At 33.2% G+C, this 26,585-nt stretch overlaps 1 protein-coding gene and 1 long non-coding RNA gene across 2 annotated transcripts in view; one reads left to right on the top strand and one right to left on the bottom strand.

Annotated features, from left to right (window-relative positions):
- LOC149790742 (protein Wnt-6-like) overlaps positions 1-18,323 on the bottom strand; it is a 68,338-nt gene extending 50,015 nt beyond the window's left edge. The window contains exon 1 of the mRNA XM_089972793.1: positions 17,733-18,323. The gene's annotated coding sequence lies outside the window, so the exon portion shown is untranslated. The remainder of the gene's footprint in view (positions 1-17,732) is intronic.
- LOC149790743 (uncharacterized) overlaps positions 1-26,585 on the top strand; it is a 69,361-nt gene that overhangs the window by 39,673 nt on the left and 3,103 nt on the right. The gene's annotated exons all lie outside the window — the stretch shown is intronic.

Here is a 26,585-nt window from a genome sequence, read left to right on the forward strand (position 1 = left end):
GGGTGACATTTTTATTTAATAAGGTCAGTTATACCATGTGACTTGTTTCTGCTCGGTTTTGAATGCTAACTAATTGTGATGCGCATAAAATTATGATCACAAAAGCCAAATCACCCACAGTCCCATTCCATATTTTGTGACAGGTGTTCATTTTGAGTTGTCAAAGGATTCTTGACTTCACAAATCCGGGTAGTATCTTTCTAAGTGACAGTAAAAGTCAGTTTATAATCTCTAGAGTAACAGTGTTTACCTGTAATTGAAAATACTGACGATGACATAAATAGAAAGAGAGAAGAAGGAATAATAAGATGCATGTACGTATTTTGTAGGTCCTATCACATGGTACCACAGCATAAACGTGGCTATGCAGCGCCAACAAAAGGATAAGTTCGAAAAATACACCATGGAATTAAACAAAATTTTAGAAAAATAAAGCATCCAAATAAATGAATAATTAAGTAAAATAAACACACACACACAGATACATATATATATATATATATATATATATATATATATATATATATATATATATATATATATATATATATATATATATATATATATATATATATATATATATATATATATGTGTGTGTGTGTGTGTGTGTGTGTACATCTCTGGTGGTACGTACTGTTACAGTTTCTTGAAATATTTCACGTCAAGACGCTTCTGTCACAAAAGGTGGAAATTTACACATTAGACAATAATTTGCTCCACTGTCAGTGGATACTGGCAGGGTACACATTCCAGTCGAGATTCACCCTTTAGGAGATATGTACGTGTCAGGTATGTGTGTCCGAAACGCAGTCTCTGCAGTACAACCCCTTGTGTCCGATTTGTTGTATATGCTAGTTTGTGCTTCGTATTCTTAAGTTTCTTTGTGGAGTTTTCATTCTACATATTTTATCAAGTATGTCAAACAGGTTGATTTATAAAATATCTAAAGTCAATACACGAATCTTCCACTTGGAAATGGACGAATAAAGGTCCAGTTTGGCTGCTTCTTCTACCATTTCCTTATCCTCTACGTGAATGTGACCACGCAGCCAACAGTATTGAATATTTTTCCCTGATTCTATGAGCGCATCGTGTTTCTGTACTATCTTGGATATTAAACGGTTGCCATATTTCTGCAAGACTTTCAATCAAAAACAGGAATCCAGAAAGAATAATTAGTGTTTTGAGAGGTTTCAATGTAGTTCAAAGTTTTTATTGTGGATGTATTTGTGTAGTAAAAGAGCAAAGCTATATCTGGTGATTGGCTTGTAATTGTGCCATGGAATGCTGCAGAGCCTTCTCCATAGTTCGGACCACCTTTCCACAAGGATATACAGGCGGCTCTTACTACTTAAAATGTATTCCCAAAAAGGAAGGATTGTAAAGTCTTTCTGAATGCGCCAAGGTCAGGTATTATTTAGGTGAATTTGATAACCACGGTGGCGTTTAAGAAATATTTGAAACATTTATTTTTGCTGTTTTAATTGTGGGCGAATTCGTATTCAAAAAGGTGCAATGAAGTTTGGTTTCTGAACATACCTGTTTCGTTATTTGGACATAAATATTATATTTTATGCAGAGTTAAATGGATTATTGGATAATACAGGGTTAAATGGATTACTGGATAATGCAGGGTTAAGTGGATTACTGGATAATGCAGGGTTAAATGGATTTTTGGATAATGCAGGGTTAAATGGATTAATGGATAGTGCAGGATTAAATGGATTATTGGATAATGTAGGGTTAACTGGATTGTTGGATAATGCATGGTTAAATAGCTTTTTGGATAATGCAGGGTTAAATTTATTACTGGATAATGCAGGGTTAAGTGGATGTTTGGATAATGCATTGATTGTTGGATAATGCATGGTTAAATGGACTGTTGGATAATGCAGGGTTAAACGGATTGTTGGATAATGCAGGGTTAAATGGATTACTGTATAATACAGGGTTAAATGGATTACTGGATAATGCAGGGTTAAATGGATTTTTGGATAATGCAGGGTTAAATGGAATACTGGATAATGCAGTGTTAAATGGACTGTTGGATAATGCAGGGTTAAACGGATTGTTGGATAATGCAGGGTTAAATGGATTACTGTATAATACAGGGTTAAATGGATTACTGGATAATGCAGGGTTAAATGGATTGTTGGATAATGCATGGTTAAATGGATTATTGGATAATGCATGGATTGTTGGATAATGCATGGTTAAATGGATTGTTGGATAATGCAGGGTTAAATGGATTACTGGATAATGCAGGGTTAAATGGATTGTTGGATAATGCAGGGTTAAATGGATTAATGTATAATACAGGGTAAAATGGATGACTGAATAATGCAGAGTTACATGGATTGTTGGATAATGCAGGGTTAAATGGATTACTGTATAATACAGGGTAAAATGGATTACTGGATAATGCAGAGTTACATGGATTGTTGGATAATGCAGGGTTAAATGGATTGTTGTATAATGCAGCGTTAAATGGATTGTTGGATAATGCAGGGTTAAATGGATTGTTGGATAATGCAGGGTTAAATGGATTACTGTATAATACAGGGTAAAATGAATTACTGGATAATGCAGGGTTAAATGGGTTGTTGGATAATGCAGGGTTAAATGGATTATTGGATAATGCATGGATTGTTGGATAATGCATGGTTAAATGGATTGTTGGATAATGCAGGGTTAAATGGATTGTTGGATAATGCAGGGTTAAATGGATTACTGGATAATGCAGGGTTAAATGGATTGTTGGATAATGCATGGTTAAATGGATTACTGTATAATACAGGGTAAAATGGATGACTGAATAATGCAGAGTTACATGGATTGTTGGATAATGCAGGGTTAAATGGACTACTGTATAATACAGGGTAAAATGGATTACTGGATAATGCAGAGTTACATGGATTGTTGGATAATGCAGGGTTAAATGGATTGTTGTATAATGCAGCGTTAAATGGATTGTTGGATAATGCAGGATTAAATGGATTGTTGGATAATGCAGGGTGAAATGGATTACTGTATAATACAGGGTAAAATGAATTACTGGATAATGCAGGGTTAAATGGGTTGTTGGATAATGCAGGGTTAAATGGATTATCGGATAATGCATGGATTGTTGGGTAATGCATGGTTAAATGGATTGTTGGATAATGCAGGGTTAAATGGATTGTTGGATAATGCAGGGTTAAATGGATTACTGGATAATGCAGGGTTAAATGGATTGTTGGATAATACAGGGTTAAATGGATTACTGTATAATACATGGTAAAATGGATTACTGGATAATGCAGAGTTACATGGATTGTTGGATAATGCAGGGTTAAATGGATTGTTGTATAATGCAGCGTTAAATGGATTGTTGGATAATGCAGGGTTAAATGGATTGTTGGATAATGCAGGGTGAAATGGATTACTGTATAATACAGGGTAAAATGAATTACTGGATAATGCAGGGTTAAATGGGTTGTTGGATAATGCAGGGTTAAATGGATTACTGTATAATACAGGGTAAAATGGATTACTGGATAATGCAGGGTTACATGGATTGTTGGATAATGCAGGGTTAAATGAATTGTTGTATAATGCAGGGTTAAATGGATTAATGAATACCTTAGTAGCATATTGAAGAGTCAATTTCATTCCTCTGAGATAAACTGATGATCCGTTTGCCACATCATAGAGGCTTTCCGAATAAGAAGTTAAGGATGTATATGTTTATTGTAAATTACATTTGTTAATGCAGACATAAAAGTGGTACTTGTAAAAAGAAATTGTAATTTTGGTTTGGAATAACTTGTGCTTTCGACAATACAGTAATCAGTTTGTCGACCATTTTTTTAACAAACTTGAATGACAACGATATTTCTGAGTGCAGTATTCACTGTGAACATAAATAATGTTGTTTCACCTATACAACTATTCATTTCTATGCCCCTCAAAATATACGCTCACTTTGTATTCTTCCACTATTTAAATTGATTCATACTATTTTTAATACAGCTCTGATGATGGATAGTGGCATTATTATTATTATTATTATTATTATTATTATTATTATTATTATTAATTATTATTATTATTATTATTATTATTATTATTATAACAAATTAAGCTGTTGTTGCAATTTTAAATTGCATTCGGCTTCTCATTAAAACGATTACAACAACAACTACCCGCCTTTTCCCATACTTTTTATTGTCGTCCGGGTTTGATATATTTCTTGCTTTACCACGAATAAACTTAGGACATTAAATTCTCAACATATTAGTTTTTATATTTGATAACTCACGGAAAACAGATCAATTCTCCGAGGGAGGTAAGGGCTTGAAATATTTTCACATTCATTCTGCTCATACAAACGACGGAAGAAACGTATCTACGTGTTCTCTTTCACCTGCGAATTTGATTGATCCAAAACCGTGCTACATTCAAATGTATTAGCCAGACACGCGCTTTGATTTAAACATATTTAGGTCACTATTACACCGAGTCCAGCTGTTACACAAGTCATATAAAAACCCCAACAGTTTAACTGAATGTAATTAAGGAAGCACGTGGGAGATTTATTCTCAGGCTGGACTCTTCATAGGACGAAAGATCTGCTCAATAAATTCTTTGCTCGGAAAGCTTCAATTGTTTTCGTAATGCATTCTTCTCATTTTATTTACGTTTGCTAAATGTCTGCTTATATCACTCTTTTGTTTGCTTGTTTTTACGTCTGTATATCAGTTTTTATACCTATACTTAACGTATATATACTTAATTTAATGTATCTATATTTAACATATATTTACTTAATTAACGTATCTATACTTTAATTCACGTATCTATACTTACTTAATGTATCTATACTTAATATATATATATATATATATATATATATATATATATATATATATATATATATATATATATATATATATATATATATATATATATATATATATATATGAAATACTGTATTGATACTTAGCATTGTCATATTATTACTATTGTTATTATTGGAGTTACAAAGTACTTTGAAAATATAATGTATTTACCTGAATAGCGGCCATGACTTTAGATCGCTTTAAAGGAATAAGTATGGTTATGTTAATGGTTTCATTTTTATTTGTATTATTATTCTCATATATATATATATATATATATATATATATATATATATATATATATATATATATATATATATATATATATATATAATCGGATAGGTTAATGAACTTAAAACATTAGTATCAACCTCTCTCTCTCTCTCTCTCTCTCAGTTGTTAGCTTGGCGAACTCTTTAGCCAGCTATGAAGGGTGCGAATCCTGCCCCTATCAGATTGGACTACTGCTGTAGTTTGTCTGTATCTCTGAGCTATTTACTTTACTTCATTGTCTCAGAACTACATAACCTTTCATGTGCTGATTAAAAGCCATACAAAATAAAGCTGGATAAATTAATTTGATATGTTCATGATGAAATATGAGCTCTAACTATAAGCGCCTCTTTCTCTCTCTCTCTCTCTCTCTCTCTCTCTCCGTGCGTGGTTGATATTAGGACTTTTATTATTTCGAACATAATTAGTCTTGTTTAAAAATAGAAGTTGTATGGTTTGTTTGTTGGAATGAAGGTCTAACTTTGAATAGTATTACGATATTTTGAGAATCGCCATATAAAATCAATCCAGTTCTAGATCAGTCTTGCATTCTGTAGATCACACACACGCGCGCGCGCACACATACACATACACACACGCGCGCACGCAGTTGATTCAACCAATCCTAGTACACATTAATACACAATACACAAGCATAATGCTCTATATCCTTGGTTTATGTAGAAGAGAAATGTGTGTGTGTGTGTGTGTGTGTGTGTGTGTGTGTGTGTGTGTGTGTGTCATTTGGAACATATATCGTGGCTTTTCCACCAACATCCATTTCGGAAATATATTGATGGATTGTTACAACGTATAAAGGGCGAAGTCGCCGGAAAATGTTGAGTAACTGCGAAGCAGAAATGAACAATGTCAACAGCATGGACACACCTTTATGGAATTATTTTGCACATGTTCATTAAACAATGTTCTCTAGTATGATTGTAACAGAAACTTACTGAATATTATGGCGAATCTATTGACTTCTTATTACAAATAAATGATGGTGTGACGTGCATGTGACGTCATTAGTTTTTTAAAACAAAAAAAGATACGTGTATATGCATGGGTGGCTCCAGTAGTAGGTTCGGATGTGCTTTTTATATCAGTGATGGAAAGGAATGGGCGTGATTTGGTTCGCATGTACATGTGCTTATTTTCGCTACAAAAGTACAAGGAGCCTCGCGTACATTAATTATACCTACTTTACAGCAAATGGAATGACAGTAGGTAATGTGATATCAAGGACATTTTTAACACTAGTTTCATGTGATCGACCTAACATGGAACTTGCAGAATATTTACTATTCGCATTGGAATGAATGCATCATTCAATCATGAAAAAATTCGCAAATGTTGACGTGTAATAAATTACGAGATTCAACTACTGAGAACTCGCTCTTCTTCGAGAAAATAAATTTCATTGTTTTGATTTAATGTTATTCAGCAAGATGGTATAAGTAAAGCATCACCCGTGATTGATTGCATCTAGGTATTAAAATTCCATGACAGGAATGTTATCTCCACGGGTGTCGAATTTATAAATGAGTTTCATTAACATGGCTACATATTGAGTAGAGATTAAACAAAATAAATCTTAAAATAATGTCCATTTCCTATTAAATTGATGAAACCACAATAACTAAACATTTAATAAATCAACACAACTGATTTCTTTCCTAAATATTGAGTATATCGATACGATTTTATTTTTCACATAACGAATGATTCCTAAGTTTGGCTTTTAAAAGACGGAGAAAAATCGGTATCGAACCTCTGAGGTTGTGCTTTTGAATCGTGTGACATCATCACGTGATCTTATTACATATATTTGACACTTAAATTACTTTATGGCTACACGGAACGTAGCCGTAAAAAATCACGTGATAAAACTCCCACATATAAATAACTATAATCCGATCATGTATGTCTCAATTTCTTCACCCTTCTATGACTCGCTAAGAAATAGTAAAATTCATGTAGAAAATTCAGGACACAACAAAGGGTGGGAAAAGAAAAACATGCTTGATGTTATAAGGCCTGGGTGGTACTCGAAGTTAGGACGTGAATGGTTGGGAGTAAAGCAATTCAGCGTGGATGTTAGACTTCCCAAATTAGACACACGCATGTCTGATAGAAACTGTAGACTCTGCTGGAATGGTCGGGATTATTTTGTTGTTTGTATTTGTTGTTGTTATTTCTGCTGTTGCTGTTGTTGTTGTTGTTGTTTATTTTAATCTGTGTTTCGTACGTTGTTCGTTGAATATTCGTTTTCTTGTATAATCATTTACATTTGTACTGAATGGCAAGCATGCAATTCCTGATAAGTTTCTCCTTTATCATTAACATAGTTTCATGAAAAAGTTCCTAATCATTCTTGACACGAACGGTGTCACCTGATCAGGAAGATTTTTCGCGTGTAGAGAAACAAGTCGGAAAATGTTGCAAGTTTCTTGGAATGCAGCAACTGGTTTACCTTCTGCTTCATTACTTTGTCGAAAACATTTCGCATCAATGATCATTATATGATCACCACAACAGATATTTAGTACTAAACCCAGCCAGACATCAGACGGCAGATAATACACTAGGCAGATGCAGATAGAACGGAGATCATTATAAAAGAAGCCAAACGACGATGATGAAAATGCTGATAATGGTATAGTAAATAATATTAAATAAAAATGTTTGTTTTTGTTCTTTATTTGCATTCATTTTGGCTCTAAGTTCATTTTGGCTCTAAGTTCATTTTGGCTCTAAGTTCATTTTGGCTCTAAGTACAAGACGTACATTAGAAGTGTGTTGCAGACCATGATGAAATGGCAAATTTGGATACATTCAATGATTTTCAGTTAGCAGCCATGAACACTATTCACCATCGCCACTAAGTAAGCGGCTCTGCTATCTTGCAATTCACTATGAAGTTGTACGTAGTATCCCTACGTCGATCAGTCCGTCCTATCTTCGAATCAGCCGCTTAGGCTATCAGAATGTGTCCCTGGGTAAGCATACCAATCTGTCCTACCTTCGGATCAGCCCGGTTAGGCTATCATAGTGTGTCCCTGGGTAAGCATACCAATCTGTCCTACCTTCGGATCAGCCCGGTTAGGCTATCATAGTGTGTCCCTGGGTAAGCATACCAATCTGTCCTACCTTCGGATCAGCCCGGTTAGGCTATCATAGTGTGTCCCTGGGTAAGCATACCAATCTGTCCTACCTTCGGATCAGCCCGGTTAGGCTATCATAGTGTGTCCCTGGGTAAGCATACCAATCTGTCCTACCTTCGGATCAGCCCGGTTAGGCTATCATAGTGTGTCCCTGGGTAAGCATACCAATCTGTCCTACCTTCGGATCAGCCCGGTTAGGCTATCAGAATGTGTCCCTGGGTAAGCATACCAATCTGTCCTACCTTCGGATCAGCCCGGTTAGGCTATCATAGTGTGTCCCTGAGTAAGCATACCTTATTCCAATTGCCTGGCATGGGCGCCCGGATTTCACTCTAAACATGTTTTGGCCTACATCCCTAAAACCGAATAACTAACCACTACATATATGCCTACTCCCCCCCCCCCCAAAAAAAAAAAATAAAATTAAAAAAATTATACGAGTGTAATCGGAAATATGCAGTGTGGAAATATAATGAAAACTACGTAATGGGAAAATATAACGTGAAATGGGAAATATGTAATGTGAAACTAATGGGAAATATGTAATGGGAAAATGTAATGGGAACGTGTAATGGAAATATATAATGGGAAAATATAATGGGAAATATTTAATGTAAAAATTTTACGGGAAATATGTAGTGGGAAATTTAATGGGAAATATGTGGTGTGAAAATGTAACGGGAAACAGGGAATGGAAACATGTAATGGAGACAATGTAATCTAAAATTATAATGGGAAATATGTAATGGGAAATATGTAATGTAAAAAAGAAATTGGAAAATGTAATGGGGGAATATGTAATGCGAAATTTAATACAAAAATGTAATGGAAAATATGTCATGTGAGAATTTAATGTGGAATATGCAATGTGAAAATATGTCATGGGAAAATGAAACAGGGAATATGTAACATAAAAATGTAATGGGAAAATGTAATGGTAACATGCAATGAGAAATATGTAATGGGAAATATGGAATGGGAAATATGGAATGTAAAAGTATAATGAGAAATATTTAATGTGAAAATATAATGGGAAATATTTAATGGGAATATTGAAAATGGTACAAGTTAGCATTAACAATATTATTGATACATTTAGTGGTATCCTATTTTTTAAATACTTTTTCTTGGTAATTTATGAATTCACAATCAGTTATGACAATGTTTTATATTTGTCACTATTACAGAACAAAACATTTGTATTTATATATTATAATCAATCTAACATGCTGGCAATGTTAGGTCTGGTCACCTCCATTTGAATGTACTTCATGCTTATTTGGTATCTATTTTGGGCATGTATTGCAAATAAAGATTACTGTAGTTGATGTTGTTATTATTATTAGTAGTATTATTATCATCATATAAGAACAACAACGCTAATAATAATAATAATAATAAAGACTAACCGCAGTCTTAGTATAGTGTATGCTAACGTTTCAATCAAAATCAAAACTATAGCGGAATATGTGTAAACATAAACACAAAAAAAACGTTATGGATAATGTCCCCCATTTTAAACTAATAAACAAGCGCATTTGAACATCAAAACGATAACACAATTAAAAATGGCATTAAGAAGGAACAAATAATGTTTGCTGTCTTGAGTGTGATCATTTAAGAACGCTAAATAATTCTGCTTCATATCGGCACCAAATTCAATCTTGTGTTCTATTGATTATATCTGATAATTCTGAGCCAGTAGCTGACGTCAGCAAATCTACACAACATGCATGCCGAGATAATTCCTTACTTTCAATTGCCATTTATTCATCTTTCATGTCCCGTGTTTTTTATGTAAGATTGTGGTCAAAATGTAACCATTTTCTTTGTTTGATTGTTTGGGGTATTTTTTGTTGTTGTTATTTTATTTATTTTTATATTATTTTTTTTAAATATTTTTTTTTTTGGGGGGGGGGCAGGAGTATTTTTTCTGTTGTTGTCTTTATTGGTAGTCTCTCTGTCCGAATGCAACGTTTGCAACGTTTGTTGATAATCTTTCGTATCAAATTTCCCTTAAGTTCTTTTTCTTGTATTGTTTTATTTGTTCGTTGTTTACTTACTTGTTTTGGCACGTGACATACACGTATGACAATGTTCTAATTGCACATGCACACATTTCTGATCAATTGCAATGATGTTATTGGACATAGGCACAGTTCTGGCAATGCCAATAGTGTTATTGCACATACGCGCATTTCTGGCAATGGGCATGATGATATTGCACATACGCACATTTCTGATCAATGGCAATGATTTATTGCACATACGCAGTTCTGATCAATGGGAATGATTTTATTGTATGCACGCACAGTTCTGATCAATGGCAAATATTTTGTTGTACGCACGCACAGTTCTGATCAATGGCAATGATTTTTTTGTACGCACGCACAGTTCTGAGCAATGGAACTGATTTTAATATACGCACGCACAGTTCTGAGCAATGGAAATGATTTTATTGTACGCACGCACAGTTTTGAGCAATGGAAATGATGTCCGTAGATAAGATACATTAAGGCGCGACTCGAATTCAATGGTGAACAATTGTTGGGTCCGACTGTGAATGTGGGAACTTTTTTGACTCGGAGAAAAATGTTTAGGAATATCAATAAATATAAAGTACTATGGAGCCATTTACTTTCTACTTGTTGTCGTCACAATCTGTTTCCATAAGAACTGAAACCTCGAAGAAACGAAGAATGCTTCGCCATCACAAAGTTTAAAAATATTATTTAAATATCTCCTTTTATCTTTCGTAGCAACTGGAAAATGAATTATCAAGTAAAGATGAAAATCTAGTAATAAAATGTGCATAAAATTGTCGAAGTTCTAACACATTTCAAATTAAATGCGTAGTATAGTAAATAAAACGTTCCTGAACGTTTCACATGGTGATCATTCCTTGTCATACAAACGCTGCCAATCATAATGGCACCGCGTAATGATTCACATCTGGCTGATTGTTGGATTAGTCAGCGTTTTATTTGAATGCCTTATACGATAGTTGAATGACATACGTCAGCAACCGTAGTTGATTTAAACTGGTTATGGATTATCTGCCCTACATATGAGACATTTTTCGACTGATTTAATTTTAGAGAATTTTGAGACTAACCCATATATTGCGAACTATCTTTAAATATCAGACATATCCCTCTTGTAGCTATTTCAAGTTTTCTCCCCTAATTAATTACTTCAGAGTCAAAAAGTGAACATGTAATTTTTCTTTGAATTTTCAAATAATGTACAAGTCTGTATGTTGAGTGCAAAACAGGAAAACATACCGGTACAAAAATGTGTATATATATATATATATATATATATATATATATATATATATATATATATATATATATATATATATATATATATATATATATATATATATATATATATGTGTGTGTGTGTGTGTGTGTGTGTGTGTGTGCATTTGTATCACGTGGATGGTCGGAATGGAAAGCACATGCAATACTTTTCGCATTATACGCATCGCTTTTCAAGCATAGACTGCGCTGTCAACACAAGACTAACGTCTGTTTAAATGTTTTCAAATCCATTTATCTTCAAAAATCAGATATGGTCATATCATCTCTTTGTTTTTACTTCTGTAAATAATATAATAACTGAAAATCAATCGCTAACATCCCTAAGGTAGCGTGAAAAATCATACAATATAACCTTAATTTCTTACGGTCGAGTTTCTGTCGATTGAAATTTATCTAAAATACACAGCAAATAAAAGAATATTCTAGAAGATTTATTTAATGCAGAGCATTGCAGATAATCTGTTTAGTGCCTAGACAATTGAAGTAAAGTGCCTTCCAATGGATACACCACAGTAGTTGACGCATACTGATCCAATTGACGGATTCGAATCCACACCCTTTCGGTCACAAATCTATTACTCTAATCGTTAAGCCAACGCGGTTCCTGAAAAAGCTAGAATTTTTAGCATATATTATTTTAATTGTCTCACTTGAATGTTATATTAAGATATAAAAAATGGCAGAATAAACATGTTTTAAGTTTGGTACTGAAACAAAAAAAAATATCTGCTGAAAAGTTGCAAGATAAAAGAAGACACAGGCGTAAGACCCTTTTGATACTTTGGATAAAAATGCATCGCCAATGTTACGCCTGATTAAGAAGAAACCACAAAGATTATCTGACTGGCAGTTTTCAAAAACAAAATATAATAATTATCATTGCAACAAGATTTTATACGTACTTTACTCTCCTGATTGTTTAAGGTCACAGCAATTCAAAAATAGGACAGTGATACAGATTGTAAAAGAGATGAATCACTCGTACTTTTGTGTCTTTATGTCTCGTATAATGGATGCGAAGATATCAAACGTTGAAAAGAAATTAGGAAGTCATAGGTTCAAACGACTCATTACAATCATCGCAGCTCTATTTCCTCAGGCATTTGTATTTATTGTCTTTGAAAAAGATTAGGTCTTTAAGGATATTTAGTTAATTTCTTATTAATACGTTATACCTATTATATCGCCTTGCTTTGTAACAATTGCTCTCTTGTCCGGCCTGTTTTAGTGCTTGGTGCTGACTTCGTGTTTGCTTTCCTCAAAGTGGGAACTGTTTTACGAGCAGGACTTCCGTAATACAGTGGTATTTGTTCCAAAGTTATTTATTTCTTTGCATATTGCAATTCATTGATTCCACTGCCATTTTTTTTTAAATCTCCACTTTGGACGAGTTGTGAAACACTAATTTGATTAACATCTTCGAAACGCACTAGACTTTTAAATAACACTTTTTCCCCACTGAATATTTATCTTCGACACACAACTAACTTTGACAACACTTTATCGGATTATCCCATCTAAACAGCTCATTTAATTGTTGCTTGCAAGCTAAACTCCTGAACTATTTCTGTCATGGCCATTAGAACTATTGAACACAACGCACATCAGCTTTGTGGTTATATTTATGTTTGTAAAGTGAGAGAAATTAGCTGCCACTCAATCATGCTGGTCCAGCAACGGTTTCTAAGTCATGAAGTGGTTTCCTCCTAGTCTGGCTGATCTAGTAATTATTTTTATTTTAATTCTTAATGTTATAGTATCACTACACGAGATGTGGTGTTACACAATAATACAATTATCTTGTTTAATCTGTTTGGACTGGTAAAGTGCTGTCACTAAAATTTATTTTTATTTGAACTTTTAATTTTAGTGTTGTCGTACCTCTGTACGAGATAGCAATACATACACTATAGCTCAGTAATGTCTAGTTTATATCTTCAAATCACCCCATATTTTGATATAATTTTTATTCTGATTTTTTGTGTCTTCATATCCCTACACGAAATATGTAAAGCATAACAATATTAATGCCACAGCTCTCTCTCTCTCTCTCTCTCTCTCTCTCTCTCTCTCTCTCTATATATATATATATATATATATATATATATATATATATATATATATATATATATATATATATATATATATCTTTACTCTTGACGAAATTTCCATCTTAACAAATTAGTATAGCTTTGTGATCGTAAGATCTCTCTCTCTCTCTCTCTCTCTCTCTCTCGCTGTCTATGTCTATCCCTCATAAATATACACTGTATGTATGCGATTTCAGTCAAATACAGTCAACGGACAAATCTTCGGTCTATACATTAGTTTAATGAGCGGAGCTTTATCAAAAACACTGCAAAGGTGGAACTCCCGAGTCAAAAACGAACGGATCCGTGATTTAGATAAATTAGGTACATACGGTACATACGCCTTGGGGGGAAAATTCGCCAGACATAACAACATATTACTCTCTGTGATCGACCATAAACTTTCAGCTTTATCATATAACTAATATCTTGTTTAACAACTGACGCAAAATGCAACTGAACTTAGCAAAAGTGAAGAACTTTATCTCTTGGCGTAGGAATAAATCAGCTGTGCACATAGGCTCGGGGCGTTCCTATCGACAATATTAATATTGTTAGTCGGGTGAAGTGGTGGGTTGACATAGTGGACCGATAAAACGGCAATATTAAGCGTTCATTTGCGATTGGGTATCTAATAATCGTGAGTAATTTAGCAAGTGCTTAGTGGGCACATGCGTACACTTGTAATTACAACAGTGGCGGGTTTAAGAGACTATATTGTTCGAGGTTTAAAATACAAGACTGACTCTCTCTCTCTCTCTCTCTCTCTCTCTCTCTCTCTCTCTCCGCAACAGTTAAAAATATCGCCAGCAAGATAATATAAAGCACAGAGTCTGAAATTTAAATAGCTGTCGATAATTGCATTGTCAGTCATGTATCACAGTAAAAGCAAGTACAACCAATACTAACGTCAACATCCCAATTTATACTGTCCCTTTTATCCGCCGTCATTGTGGCAATAATAATAATAATAATAATAATGCATGTTTGTAGAAATATGATTCCAAAATTAAACGGTAATATTATTGTTTGCACAGATTCAATATTTACTGAGCATTTATTATCTCAAACACTGAACTGTCAGCTTGTTCTTCTTAAGTTATATTAAACTAACAACGACTGAACGTCGATGATCTCGCCGTATTCTGTGAAATATCATGCGTTATATTGCATATAGTAGTATTTCGACCGCCATTCCTATATGATTCGCGGTACTACTTCAGTTCCCATGGTAAACCTATGCAAACACCATGATATTAACAATTCAATAACTTTAAATTTTTTAGTGCTCATGATCAAATCTATATTTTTTAGTATAGATGAAACCTGGATGTCAGCTTCTCTGTTGAGGAAAGGATATGAGCGGCGGCATTTTCTGGACCTGCGTATGTTTAAAACACGTGCTTTCAATTCCGCACCAAAGAGTCAGGTGCTAATTTTAGTAATGAGTGTTCCAAACTCAAGACTATTAAAAGACTGAAATTCCATCAATAAAGCAATGTCTCGGGGGGGGGGGGGGGGGGGCACGGGTTGTGGGTTTTTTTTCACTTACAACCATGATAAGCTCTCAAAAGATTCCTTTTTCCTAAAACATAACTTCCATTACTAACTGGTCAGCCAAACCCATATATGCTCTATTTTATGTTCACCCATTTCCAGGCTGGTTCCCATTTTTCCATATCATTAGTACTGTGTGTCCTATATACACCCCTCTCTTTACCGCCATTTGTATATACACATCTCTATTGACCACCATTCGTATATACACCCCTCTTTCATCATCGTCTTATCCATATCTTGGATTGGTCAATGTTGTTCATTTATTCTTAGTTCCTTCATCCCTTCCGTGTAACTTTCAAATTTAATGTAACTTATTTTACTATGGCGTTGTTGTCATTCTGTTTTGTCAATAAACAGACGGCATAAACATTATGTGTGTATGTATGTTCTCTTTCCTGGCAGTTTTTTTTAACCCTACCCCACCAATTTTAAAAAACAAAAGCATCACAGGTTTTTAAATAGCACAAAATTTGGTTATTTCATTATTTTATACTTTTTAACCTGATCGTCGCCAGTTGGCCCCTAACATTGTCATCTTGTTCGTATTGCAAACAACAGACTGCTCACTGCCAGTAGAAAAAAAATGTCTGCATTCAATATATGCATTGTCCAGTTGTAATATTTCCATTTTGTTAAATTAAGAAGATACAAATGCGTAACTCTGATATGTATGTATTGCAAGGAAAGAATCTCGAAGTTAAAGAAATGTACAAAATTATTCGGAGCTTATGGAAGACGGCAAAATGCATGACACCTGTTGTCTGAAAATAGCCTCTCCTGCTCATATATTGCGACCCATGTTAGTAATGATTCTCCCGTTTGTTTTACAACGCGTACAAGATGACAGTGATAAAGACACCCTAGCGATGATCAGGAGAGAACATAAATGACGAATGAGATGACTAAACCTTGTGTATTTTGTACATCCTTAAAGGTTTTGGTTTCGAAAGAGAGTAGGAGAGTACTATAAATGGGTATGTTGGAGAGAACATAAATGACGAATGAGATGACTAAGCATTGTGTATTTGGTATATCCTTAAAGGTTTTGGTTTCGAAAGAGAGTAGGAGAGTACTATAAATAGGTATGTTGATTATTAGTTAAATACATTTGTTTAACACTTATTTATTTGCAGTGATCTTTGTTGATATTTACAATTATTTAATGACAATTGTTTGCTAGGATCCCTAAAACGCATACTGCAGTAAGTTTGCTTTAATAAAATTAATTGAATTGAAATATCATTTCATGTTATACATCACGCAAGTTATAATGAACCTCAGAACACATACCGGTAATCTAAAGACAGTAGTTTATCAAATGATGTTAGCACAGAAAATAATTAAACAAGAACTATGATCCGCTTATATAGTTTCTTTAATAATGAACTAAAAAATTTTAGTCTTATTTGACATGCAATATTTTCTAAAATTATTTAATTTAGCAAACAGAGAGAGAGAGAGAGAGAGCAATCACCTGACAAATGACTTACTAAAACATCATGCAATAATTGACTAATTACTAACGTATCACAAAAATCATTACCTAATTAACTGACTGTCTTATTGACTGACATACTACGCAAATAAAGCCACAGACCCATCCCCCCAAACAAAAATAAGTGTCACGTAAATAACGAAATATGTTAGCATTTATACACTTTAGTTGTCGAGTTGATTGGTGTTTATATTCGTGTTCCATTGCCATTTCAGACTACAAATCAAGAAAACGAAGGTTTTCCTCTTTCTTGATCAAAAATAAATGAATAAAACTTAAATAAAATTCATTCCTCGTTGAATGGTTTTGGTCTTGCCTACATACACTAAACTGCGTATATTATTTTACGATAAATTATAGTATTAGAAAATTAAACGCCGTTTCAATAAATATAAGTTTTAATAACGGTTCAATTCATTTTGCTTTTTATTGTATGTAAATGTAGACCTAAATGGAATCTTTAAGCTGATCAGTTACTGAAAATATTTTGTGGCGCACATGTTCCTAAAACGTGTGTACTTTTACAGACTGCGATTGGAATACATCTGAATAATGTAAATAATTAACGAGTCGCAAACGCAGATTTTATATAATAAATGTTGTTAATCTCTCTCTTCTTTTTCTTCTTCCCCCAAATTCTGAATACACTGTATCTAGATACGTTCTTTGATAACCCGCTACCGATGTTCCCATTTTCCTTGGAATAAATACCATGAAAGAAAGGAGAAAAGAACGAAAGACAGGAAGATAGTGTAAGACAAAGAAGAAATGAAAAAGAGGAATAATGTTGCTAAATCTGTACCTATACTACATTTATACTTCGACGTCTACAGCAATCATCATGTAACAAAATGGAATTATCTTAATGCCATTCAAGGCTTTGACTAGAAATGAAATATCTACAACTATTTTGTACTTAACAAGAGAAATAATGTGTACTCACCCGGTCTCGACGATGAAATCGATATGTTGTTCCTTCTAAAGTATCGCAATCCTTTGTCATGCTCCAGGTTTTGTTAACTTGCATTATGATCTGGTAAAGCGGTTAAGTTTGTTGGCGCTTGTTTAAAGCGCAAGAAGGTGTTACATATAATTCAAATTAGGATATCACCCTAAACAGTCCGAGTTTCCTGAGAAACAGTTTATATTCCAATAAAACGGAGGGACGGTGTGAGCGTCTGCCCGACTATAAGGCGCATTCCGAAGTATTTGGCTACCTTCGAAAAATACCGTAATCTGTTAAATCCTTCCACGGTCCAAGTGATAGATAACAAATCGTGCAAATTAGATAATCTTAATCTAATATTATGTATTCTAACTGTGATCCACTTTCGTTACATAGATGTTACATTTTCTCTCTCTCTCTCTCTGTTTGATGTAGTTTTAAAACACTTTGAAACAGTCGTTTGTAATGAAACAGCCATTTCAAATCCAAGTGTAGCATAAGAAGATAAAGACACCATTTTCAAGTCAAGTCCAAGATTGTTTAGGGAAGCATTATCTTGCAATAAAATTAAGACACTTGTGTCAACAATTAATATTCACTGCAAATTCAAAACTTGTTGTATCCTGAATAAAACTTCTAAGCCACGTGCGTAGATATGCGATATTGAGGCTCAGAAGAGTTATTTTGACTTAAAAATGTTAAAATGCAAATTACTCAAAGTTTTGACAATTTGTGTTTTGACGCTCAATAGATATATGAATAGTTCATAATTTCGTGCTAAGAAAAGGTGCGCATATTTCGGTTATGAACTAGGCTCTAATAATAGGCGTGTGATACTTCCGTTTAATTGAAAATTGCTTCTTCAGGTTTTCTGCTCAAACCACCTTTATGTTACTGAAGGAAAGGTATCTTCGACTAAAATATGTGTACTTTATTAAATTTTGATACATATTTCCTCTGTGTAATATTATTTCATGTATAATTTCGGGCGTAATCAGTTAAAACGGAACGCGATTCATTTGCATCTGTATAATTGGAAAATATATTCCAGTGTATCGATTTGAAAGAGATACATTTTTAAGAATGGTATAAAAGCACATTATCTTAGCTTTTGCGCATACTCTTCCATATATCATTAATATGATTTCTCGTTAGCGCATTGTAAATATTATATATTAAGCTCACGGCCAGATATATAAAGGTCACAACACTGGTCGCGATAATTATTTTTATAACCTTTAAATGGAAGGCCCTTCCCTCACCTGAAACAAAACTTTCCTATAAATGGGAAAATGGCGAAAAGTGAAAAATTGTTTGAAAGAAGCTTATATGAAAAAGGTGTCTTTCTATTCTAGCTTTTATGTTAACTTCACAAAGCTCTCCTCAAAACTTTTGAATATGTTTCAATAAACTTCAACACTTGTTGAGATAAGGAATTACAGATTAATTCCTTGCCTCAAGTATAATGGTTCTTTTGTGCAGATCCCTGGAGAATTTCCGTAGTGCCGTAAAACGGCTACCGAAACTGAGAATGTTAATTCCAGTTGTTTGCGACAATTACAAAATTGCTAAGTACAACAGGTGTACGTTTTTCATTACATATCCAAATTGAGATTAGAACTGTAGGAACCTTTCTCCACACAGAAAATAGCTGTTAAAAAACGGTCGTGAGCATAATAGATATGTACGCCCCATTTCATCTTAGATATAAATATTTCGATGTCAACCAAGTCATGGGTTCAATATCAATTCTCTTCTGGCATTTGTTGCCTGTTTCACTCGAAGCTTAAGACTGTAAATGATCGAACTCGTTTCTAATGACACAATAAAAGATCTTAACATGGAATAACGTCCATTATTATTAGCATTCAATCACGTCACCATGTCGTCTGCAATGCATTGTCGCCTCGATATCCACCCCATTCATCCATCAATCACACAGCTTCAGAAATTCATCATGTATACGACAAGGTTGGCGTGATTGTAAGCTACAAAATCGTAAAGGTCAGATTAGCAATTTGTATCTCGTGTTATTCATGCTTTCTCTTACATTTTGCTTAATAATCAAATCTACCACGCTGTTCGAGTACGCCATGTTATGCATTGTTTAGCTGTAAAACAATGGCGCAACGAGTACAAATTTCATGCCTTCTTTAACCCTTTGAATAGCACAGTATCCTTGTTTTTCGACAACGTCGAAGAACATCTTTATATTTTGAGATTGCAGCCTTAGAATATATGTTGTATACTTTAGCGACGAATCCGGTAAATGTATCATAGGTCTTATCCATGCATGATTCAATCTGATATCATTAACAATCCACAAGCCCCATATATAATATATTCATTTAATGTATACTACTGACATGTCAGAGAGCGTGTTGATAGTGTTAGACCAAATTATCACTTACACGACACTGACTGATGTTGACATGTTGATGGATAGGTTTCGGTGCTGGAATTTGATCTAAGCAGGTCATATTACCATTGGCATTGAATTACCATAAATGATCTATTAGTAGTTAGTACCGTGTACTCTCTCTCTCTCTCTCTCCGTATTTAAAAAGCATACAAACCTATCTCTACCGTCTGATACACATTCAAGCGCACCCTGCAGACTATAACACTTCAAAGTGGACGTTGAAACAACATTACCGAATGGAATGGCCAGGCTCAAGATACATGCATTACAATACACACTGGAAAGTACAACATTCTTTATTTCCGGGGCGATATTATTTAATAAACTAACTAAGGATCTTTTACGTTCTTTATCGCGAGTGTTCCAAATTTTAGGTCGACGGTTAACTTTTTCCATCTCTTTCCCACCGCTGAACGGACAGAAAACATTTATAAATGATTATCATATGAAATTAATAAGAAATTTCATAGTCAGTATCTAAGTTCTGAGGAATTTTACATTAGGCTTCAAGATGTTAATCATATGATAACAACACATTCTTGATCCTTGAGAATTGAAACAGTTTCACATTGTGTCTTATTATAATCGTATTTATTTTCCTAATACATATATATGAATGAATGAGTAAAACAATAATAGGTCCAAAACTGTATGCAATTTCTACAAAGCGAGTACGATGACAACTTAGTTTTCAGTGCTAACAGCCTTTCCATGTCGATTCGATTCAAACAAAAACACGTGTCCTTCAAATATGCCATATAATTGTCTAATCACTCGATTACCCCTTTCTTTCCTAATAAGGCAATGATGTCAGTTTTTTCTCTCTATGACATAAAGGAATGCATATTCAATATTCAATATTCACAAAGATCATGGCATGTTCAGTATTCATTATTCAATATATCAAATGGTCACGCTGTATTCCCACTATTTTGTGATATCAAGCAGTAACTGAACTATACTATCGCAGATATCCAAAAGAAACCCGATTCCGATTCTGTGCTTTCCGTAATTGTTTATGGTCTTTCTAGTGAAGATTTGGTTTGGTTTGGTGTTTTACAACAGAATAACACGAGTAGGTCATTTAGTACCAAAGCAGTCTGAGTACAACGCCTAGCCCAAGTACGCGCCGCAGTCGCCGACCCGGGCTGATTCAATAGTAGGATTTCAACACACCCTTGCGGTCACGAGTCCGGCACGCTAACAGCCGAGCCACTGTGGATCCTGTCTGTTAGTCGCCTCTTTCTATATTGCCAAGCTCACACAAGGTGTCTAATGAAGAGGTTAAACAGGGCCGTGTCAGCGTAGTGTCTAGTTCGCGTTCTTACAATCCCTAATGCAATAACACCACGTGATGTAATAAAAGTATTATTATTGGCGGCCTTTTTTGAAATTTTGAGATACCGCATCAGCAGACAATTTGCTTTATTAATTTGTTCTAATTATTTGCGTATACATTCAACTATTATGCAGCTACTAGTATTCAAAGAAACATTTCAATATATTACTGAAATACAGAACAAAGCTGTATCCCTAATAGAATTTGAATGGAAAATATTTGCTTATTGACTATTGGAGTGGTTCACCGTATCACTTAAAAAATAAACGATTCACGTGGTTTACAAATAATGCCTGTGTTTTCAAAATACATGCATTAATACATAGTTTAAAGAGCAATTAGAAAACTAGAAATATAACATTTTCTTAGAAAAAGGTTATGGCAAGCTGCTTAAAAAATTGATTTGAATACAAACAATGAATATGACCCTAAGTTATATATAAACTTTTGTTTTATTTCAAATAATGTCCTCGCGGTTGACGTATGAATGACGAGAATGTTTGCTGAATCCTGCCTCAAAATCGATATTCTCCATGAATAATAATAATAATAATAATAATAATAATAATAATAATAATAATAATAATAATAATAATAACAATAATAATAATAATAATAACAACAACAATACTATATTATTATTATTATTATTATTATTATTATTATTATTAATTCTAGTATTAATAATAATAATAATAATAATAATAATAATAATAATAATAATAATAATATTATTATTATTATTATTATTATTATTATTATTATTATTATTATTATTAATACTACTACTACTGATGATGATGATGATGATGATATATTTTCAACGAGACACGTCATACTAGGCTATGCTCCATGAGAATTGCAATCACATCTGAGAGGATTCAAATTAATTTCTATCTCTGAAGATATTTTTTTTTATTCTTTCACTTGGGAAGGACATAAATGATGGAAATGTGCTGTAAATAACGTAAAGTCTAAGAGAGGTCAAGTTATTGACCAAAACCTGATTCAGACACCAAAAGCTGATTCAGACACCAAAACCTGATTCAGACACCAAAAGCTGATTCAGACACCAAAAACTGTATCAGAAAGACCAAATATTGGCTATCCGCTATAAATATATGTAATTTGGTTTTATTTTTTCTCTTGTGTATGTTTTCCTTTTTCTCATTCAACACTTCATACTAATTACGATTTTCATATATTTAATTTGTCATATATTATAATAGCATACTTTTTTCATATTGAATTTATGACACATGGTACTTACATACTGTGTTTGAAATAAATTTTTCATTCTCTATACTAGCACACTGTTTTCATATTGAATTTATGACACATGGTACTTGCATACTGTGTTTGCAATACATTTTTCATTCTCTATACTCGCACACTGTTTTCATATTGAATTTATGACACATGGTTCTTGCATACTGTGTTTGTAATAAATTTTTCATTCTCTATACTAGCACACTGTTTTCATATTGAATTTATGACACATGGTACTTGCATACTGTGTTTGCAATACATTTTTCATTCCCTATACTAGCACACTGTTTTCATATTGAATTTATGACACACTGTACTTGCATACTGTGTTTGTAATAAATTTTTCATTCTCTATACTAGCACACTGTTTTCATATTGAATTTATGACACACTGTACTTGCATACTGTGTTTGTAATAAATTTTTCATTCTCTATACTAGCACACTGTTTTCATATTGAATTTATGACACACTGTACTTGCATACTGTGTTTGTAATAAATTTTTCATTCTCTATACTAGCACACTGTTTTCATATTGAATTTATGACACACTGTACTTGCATACTGTGTTTGTAATAAATTTTTCATTCTCTATACTAGCACACTGTTTTCATATTGAATTTATGACACACTGTACTTGCATACTGTGTTTGTAATAAATTTTTATACATTATACTAGCACACTGTTTTCATATTGAATTTATGACACACTGTACTTGCATACTGTGTTTGTAATAAATTTTTCATTCTCTATACTAGCACACTGTTTTCATATTGAATTGATGATACAGCATACTTGCATACGGTGTTTAAATTAAATTTATCATACATCATGTTAGCATACTGTCTTCAGATGACTGAAACTTGATATGCAAATCAGCAATATAATAAAACTGTACTCATAAGAACGTACGTTTCTACATGTTGTGTTTCTTAATTGACAAAAATTGTGTATGTTTGGTTTTTCTTTTTGTTCAGGTCCAGTTTCTTTATTGTCATATGTGGATATAACAATATCAATATATGACTATATTATATTGTGACTTACACTGTACGTTTACCATCATAGCATATTGTTTGTAACATGCATTGCAAAATTGTATCACTATATGAATACATTTGTGTGCGAATTAATAAATAAATGCCAACTCTGTGCGTGTCTTTATTTAGAAACTTTTATAGGATAGACATCATATATATTGGTGATGACTGTTTATTTAGCAAATATTGAAAATCTTTATCAAAACAGATTTTGGTGATTACCGACATTTAGCAGATGTTGCTAATTAATGACACAATATGCTTTAGAATCTGTAAATAAGCATTTATCACCCATGGAAGAAGGTACGCACGTCAAGGCTGTAATTGTAACATTTCCATGAGCGTCATTCTTGCGTCAAATTATCTTTTGTGAGGTGTTTCTTTAATAGACAAGACAAGAGGAAAAACCTGTGCTATTGATTAAGAGCTTTAGTCAAATGGATCAGTAATGACACTGACACAAATAATGTAAATATGATTTTGTGTGTTGAAATGTCATTTAGCAGTATTTATTTTTTTGCCTATGCAAAATCAATTTAATTGTGTGTTATCTTTTGAAAATGTCCTTTTCTCCATAATAGCCACAACTAAAAAAACCATAGTTTATCATTTGTGTATAAATAAAAAGAACATTGTTTTACAATAATTAACTTATTTCTTTAAAACTTTCAGACATTTTTATTAGTCGTCAGCACGAAAGTCTTGAAACACTTTTCATCACTACAATGAAAAGTAAATTAGATCCTAGCACAGTCAAATAAAATGATGGCTTTATGAAGATCCTATTAAGCATGTTTGTTTGCTATAATCTGTTTATTGGAATCTTGATCTTTATAGAGAAACGTTTGTAGCGCATGACATGTACCGATATTTTTTTGTTCGAGTGGGCGATGATAGTACTCTCTCATACTGACTTCAATCGCCAGGAAAACAACGTTGTTTACATAATTGAAAACTTAGTCAGCTGAATAAAAGAAGAATCTAAAATATTTCCTTTCACGGCAATATCACATATTTTGACCACTGACCTTTAAATCTCTATTGAGGTGGTAAAAAGTGTGACTTTGCAAAAATGGCGGCTACTTTATTATTTGCGGTCCGTACTAAGTATTTGCACAACGATTCGTGTTCACAATAATTCATTGACGCATTCCCAGTGATGCAACAGTGCCGAATTGGGCTTAAGTTCCTTTAAGTATGTTTGAACCAAAGCAAAACATGGGTATTATACGATCATATTTTGGATCGATCTTGGCTAACCGCGTAAACTATACTATATGATGACTGATCAATTGCTGATATTTTATTGGGTTTTTTTTCGAAAGAAGGATGTTTGTATGGAGATCGTTGTAAAATATTTACAATTAAGCTAATAAAGAGTTTGTTTAACCTTAAATTTTAAGAACTATTACGTCATAAATCTGTGTAATCAAGCAGATATTGCCTTGCGAGGCTATAGCAAAACAAAAGCAATGCAAGTGTTTCTGGAAAGTTCTCTGTTGTTTAACGTACGTATCTACAACACTGCTGGAACAACCCATCAAACAAGCAAGAATGAGGAGTAGAAGGGTACATTTAAGAAGATATGTTATAAATTAGTTGTGTTACTTGTTAACAACTAATTCATATCTCACCTACGAGTTTTGTATTTTGAAATAATTATCGTCGAGAAAATTTGTTTTCCCATAATTAGAACCTCAGCTTGGAGACGAAACATTTTTGATCATCGTGATATACGGTGTGGTTAAAAAAAATCACTATGCAGCCTTTTCTGTCTCGATATTAACAACAATTCTATTTTTGAAATTGTCTAGTCTCAAGAACAAACAAATCAACAACAAAAATCAAACGCCAAATTCTATCAATGAAATCCTCACATTTACTGTTTGTTTTTCTTAATGACGTGATGTTGACTAGGCAATCAACCAATCCATTCATTTAGAGTCCTTCCTTTTGATCTTGTCAACTTCGATTTAACCATGTTCCACTTAATTTATCCTTTGATCGAGTCATCATTCCATAGTAGCATTGATTCATATGCACACAAGTTCACTTGCAGACTGAGATAAACAAATATAGAAAAATGAAACACTTGATTACATAAAACAATGCACTTTGTATTTTCTTTTATGACATTAAAAAGATATTTAGAATTTCTAAATAAAATTTAAATGAATAGTCATGACTTTTTTGAACTAATAAAATATCCATGACAACAGAGTTTTCATTTAGCGTAAATAAAAAAAAGAAACGATGACAGCAATATCTTTTGTATTAATATCTATATTTTTCTATTTACAGCTAGCATCTCTGAAAAGTTAAAAAAAAGAAACCAGGCTAAAACACTTAAAAAGTAATGTTTTTCAATTATCCTTTTACATCTTGCATCACCATATACCATATACACCATATACAAAAAAAAGATCAACGAAATAATTTTTAGAATAGCAGATCATGAAATAATCATTTTGACTTCTCTCAATTTCTAGCCCATAGACATTCCATTCAAGTATGCATACGGTTGTAAACGATTATGAATTTTCACCAAATATGACTGCATTCACAATAATTCATTGACACATTCAAAAATTCAATGTGCAATGAAACTGATGACGATATCATAGACATGTAACGACTTATTAGCATGAAATCGATAGCAAAGCATCAAACGCTTTTGAGAAATAAATTAATATAATTAATTAGTCAAATCTCGTATGGACTTCCAATTTGTTTCTTGTGAACTCCCCCTTTTCCTACGAATTATCTATTTAAGATATTA

This window comes from Sinohyriopsis cumingii, chromosome 10 (assembly GCF_028554795.1).
Source record: "Sinohyriopsis cumingii isolate HCF-2022 chromosome 10, ASM2855479v2, whole genome shotgun sequence".
In the NCBI taxonomy this organism is placed as follows: Eukaryota; Metazoa; Mollusca; class Bivalvia; order Unionida; family Unionidae; genus Sinohyriopsis; species Sinohyriopsis cumingii.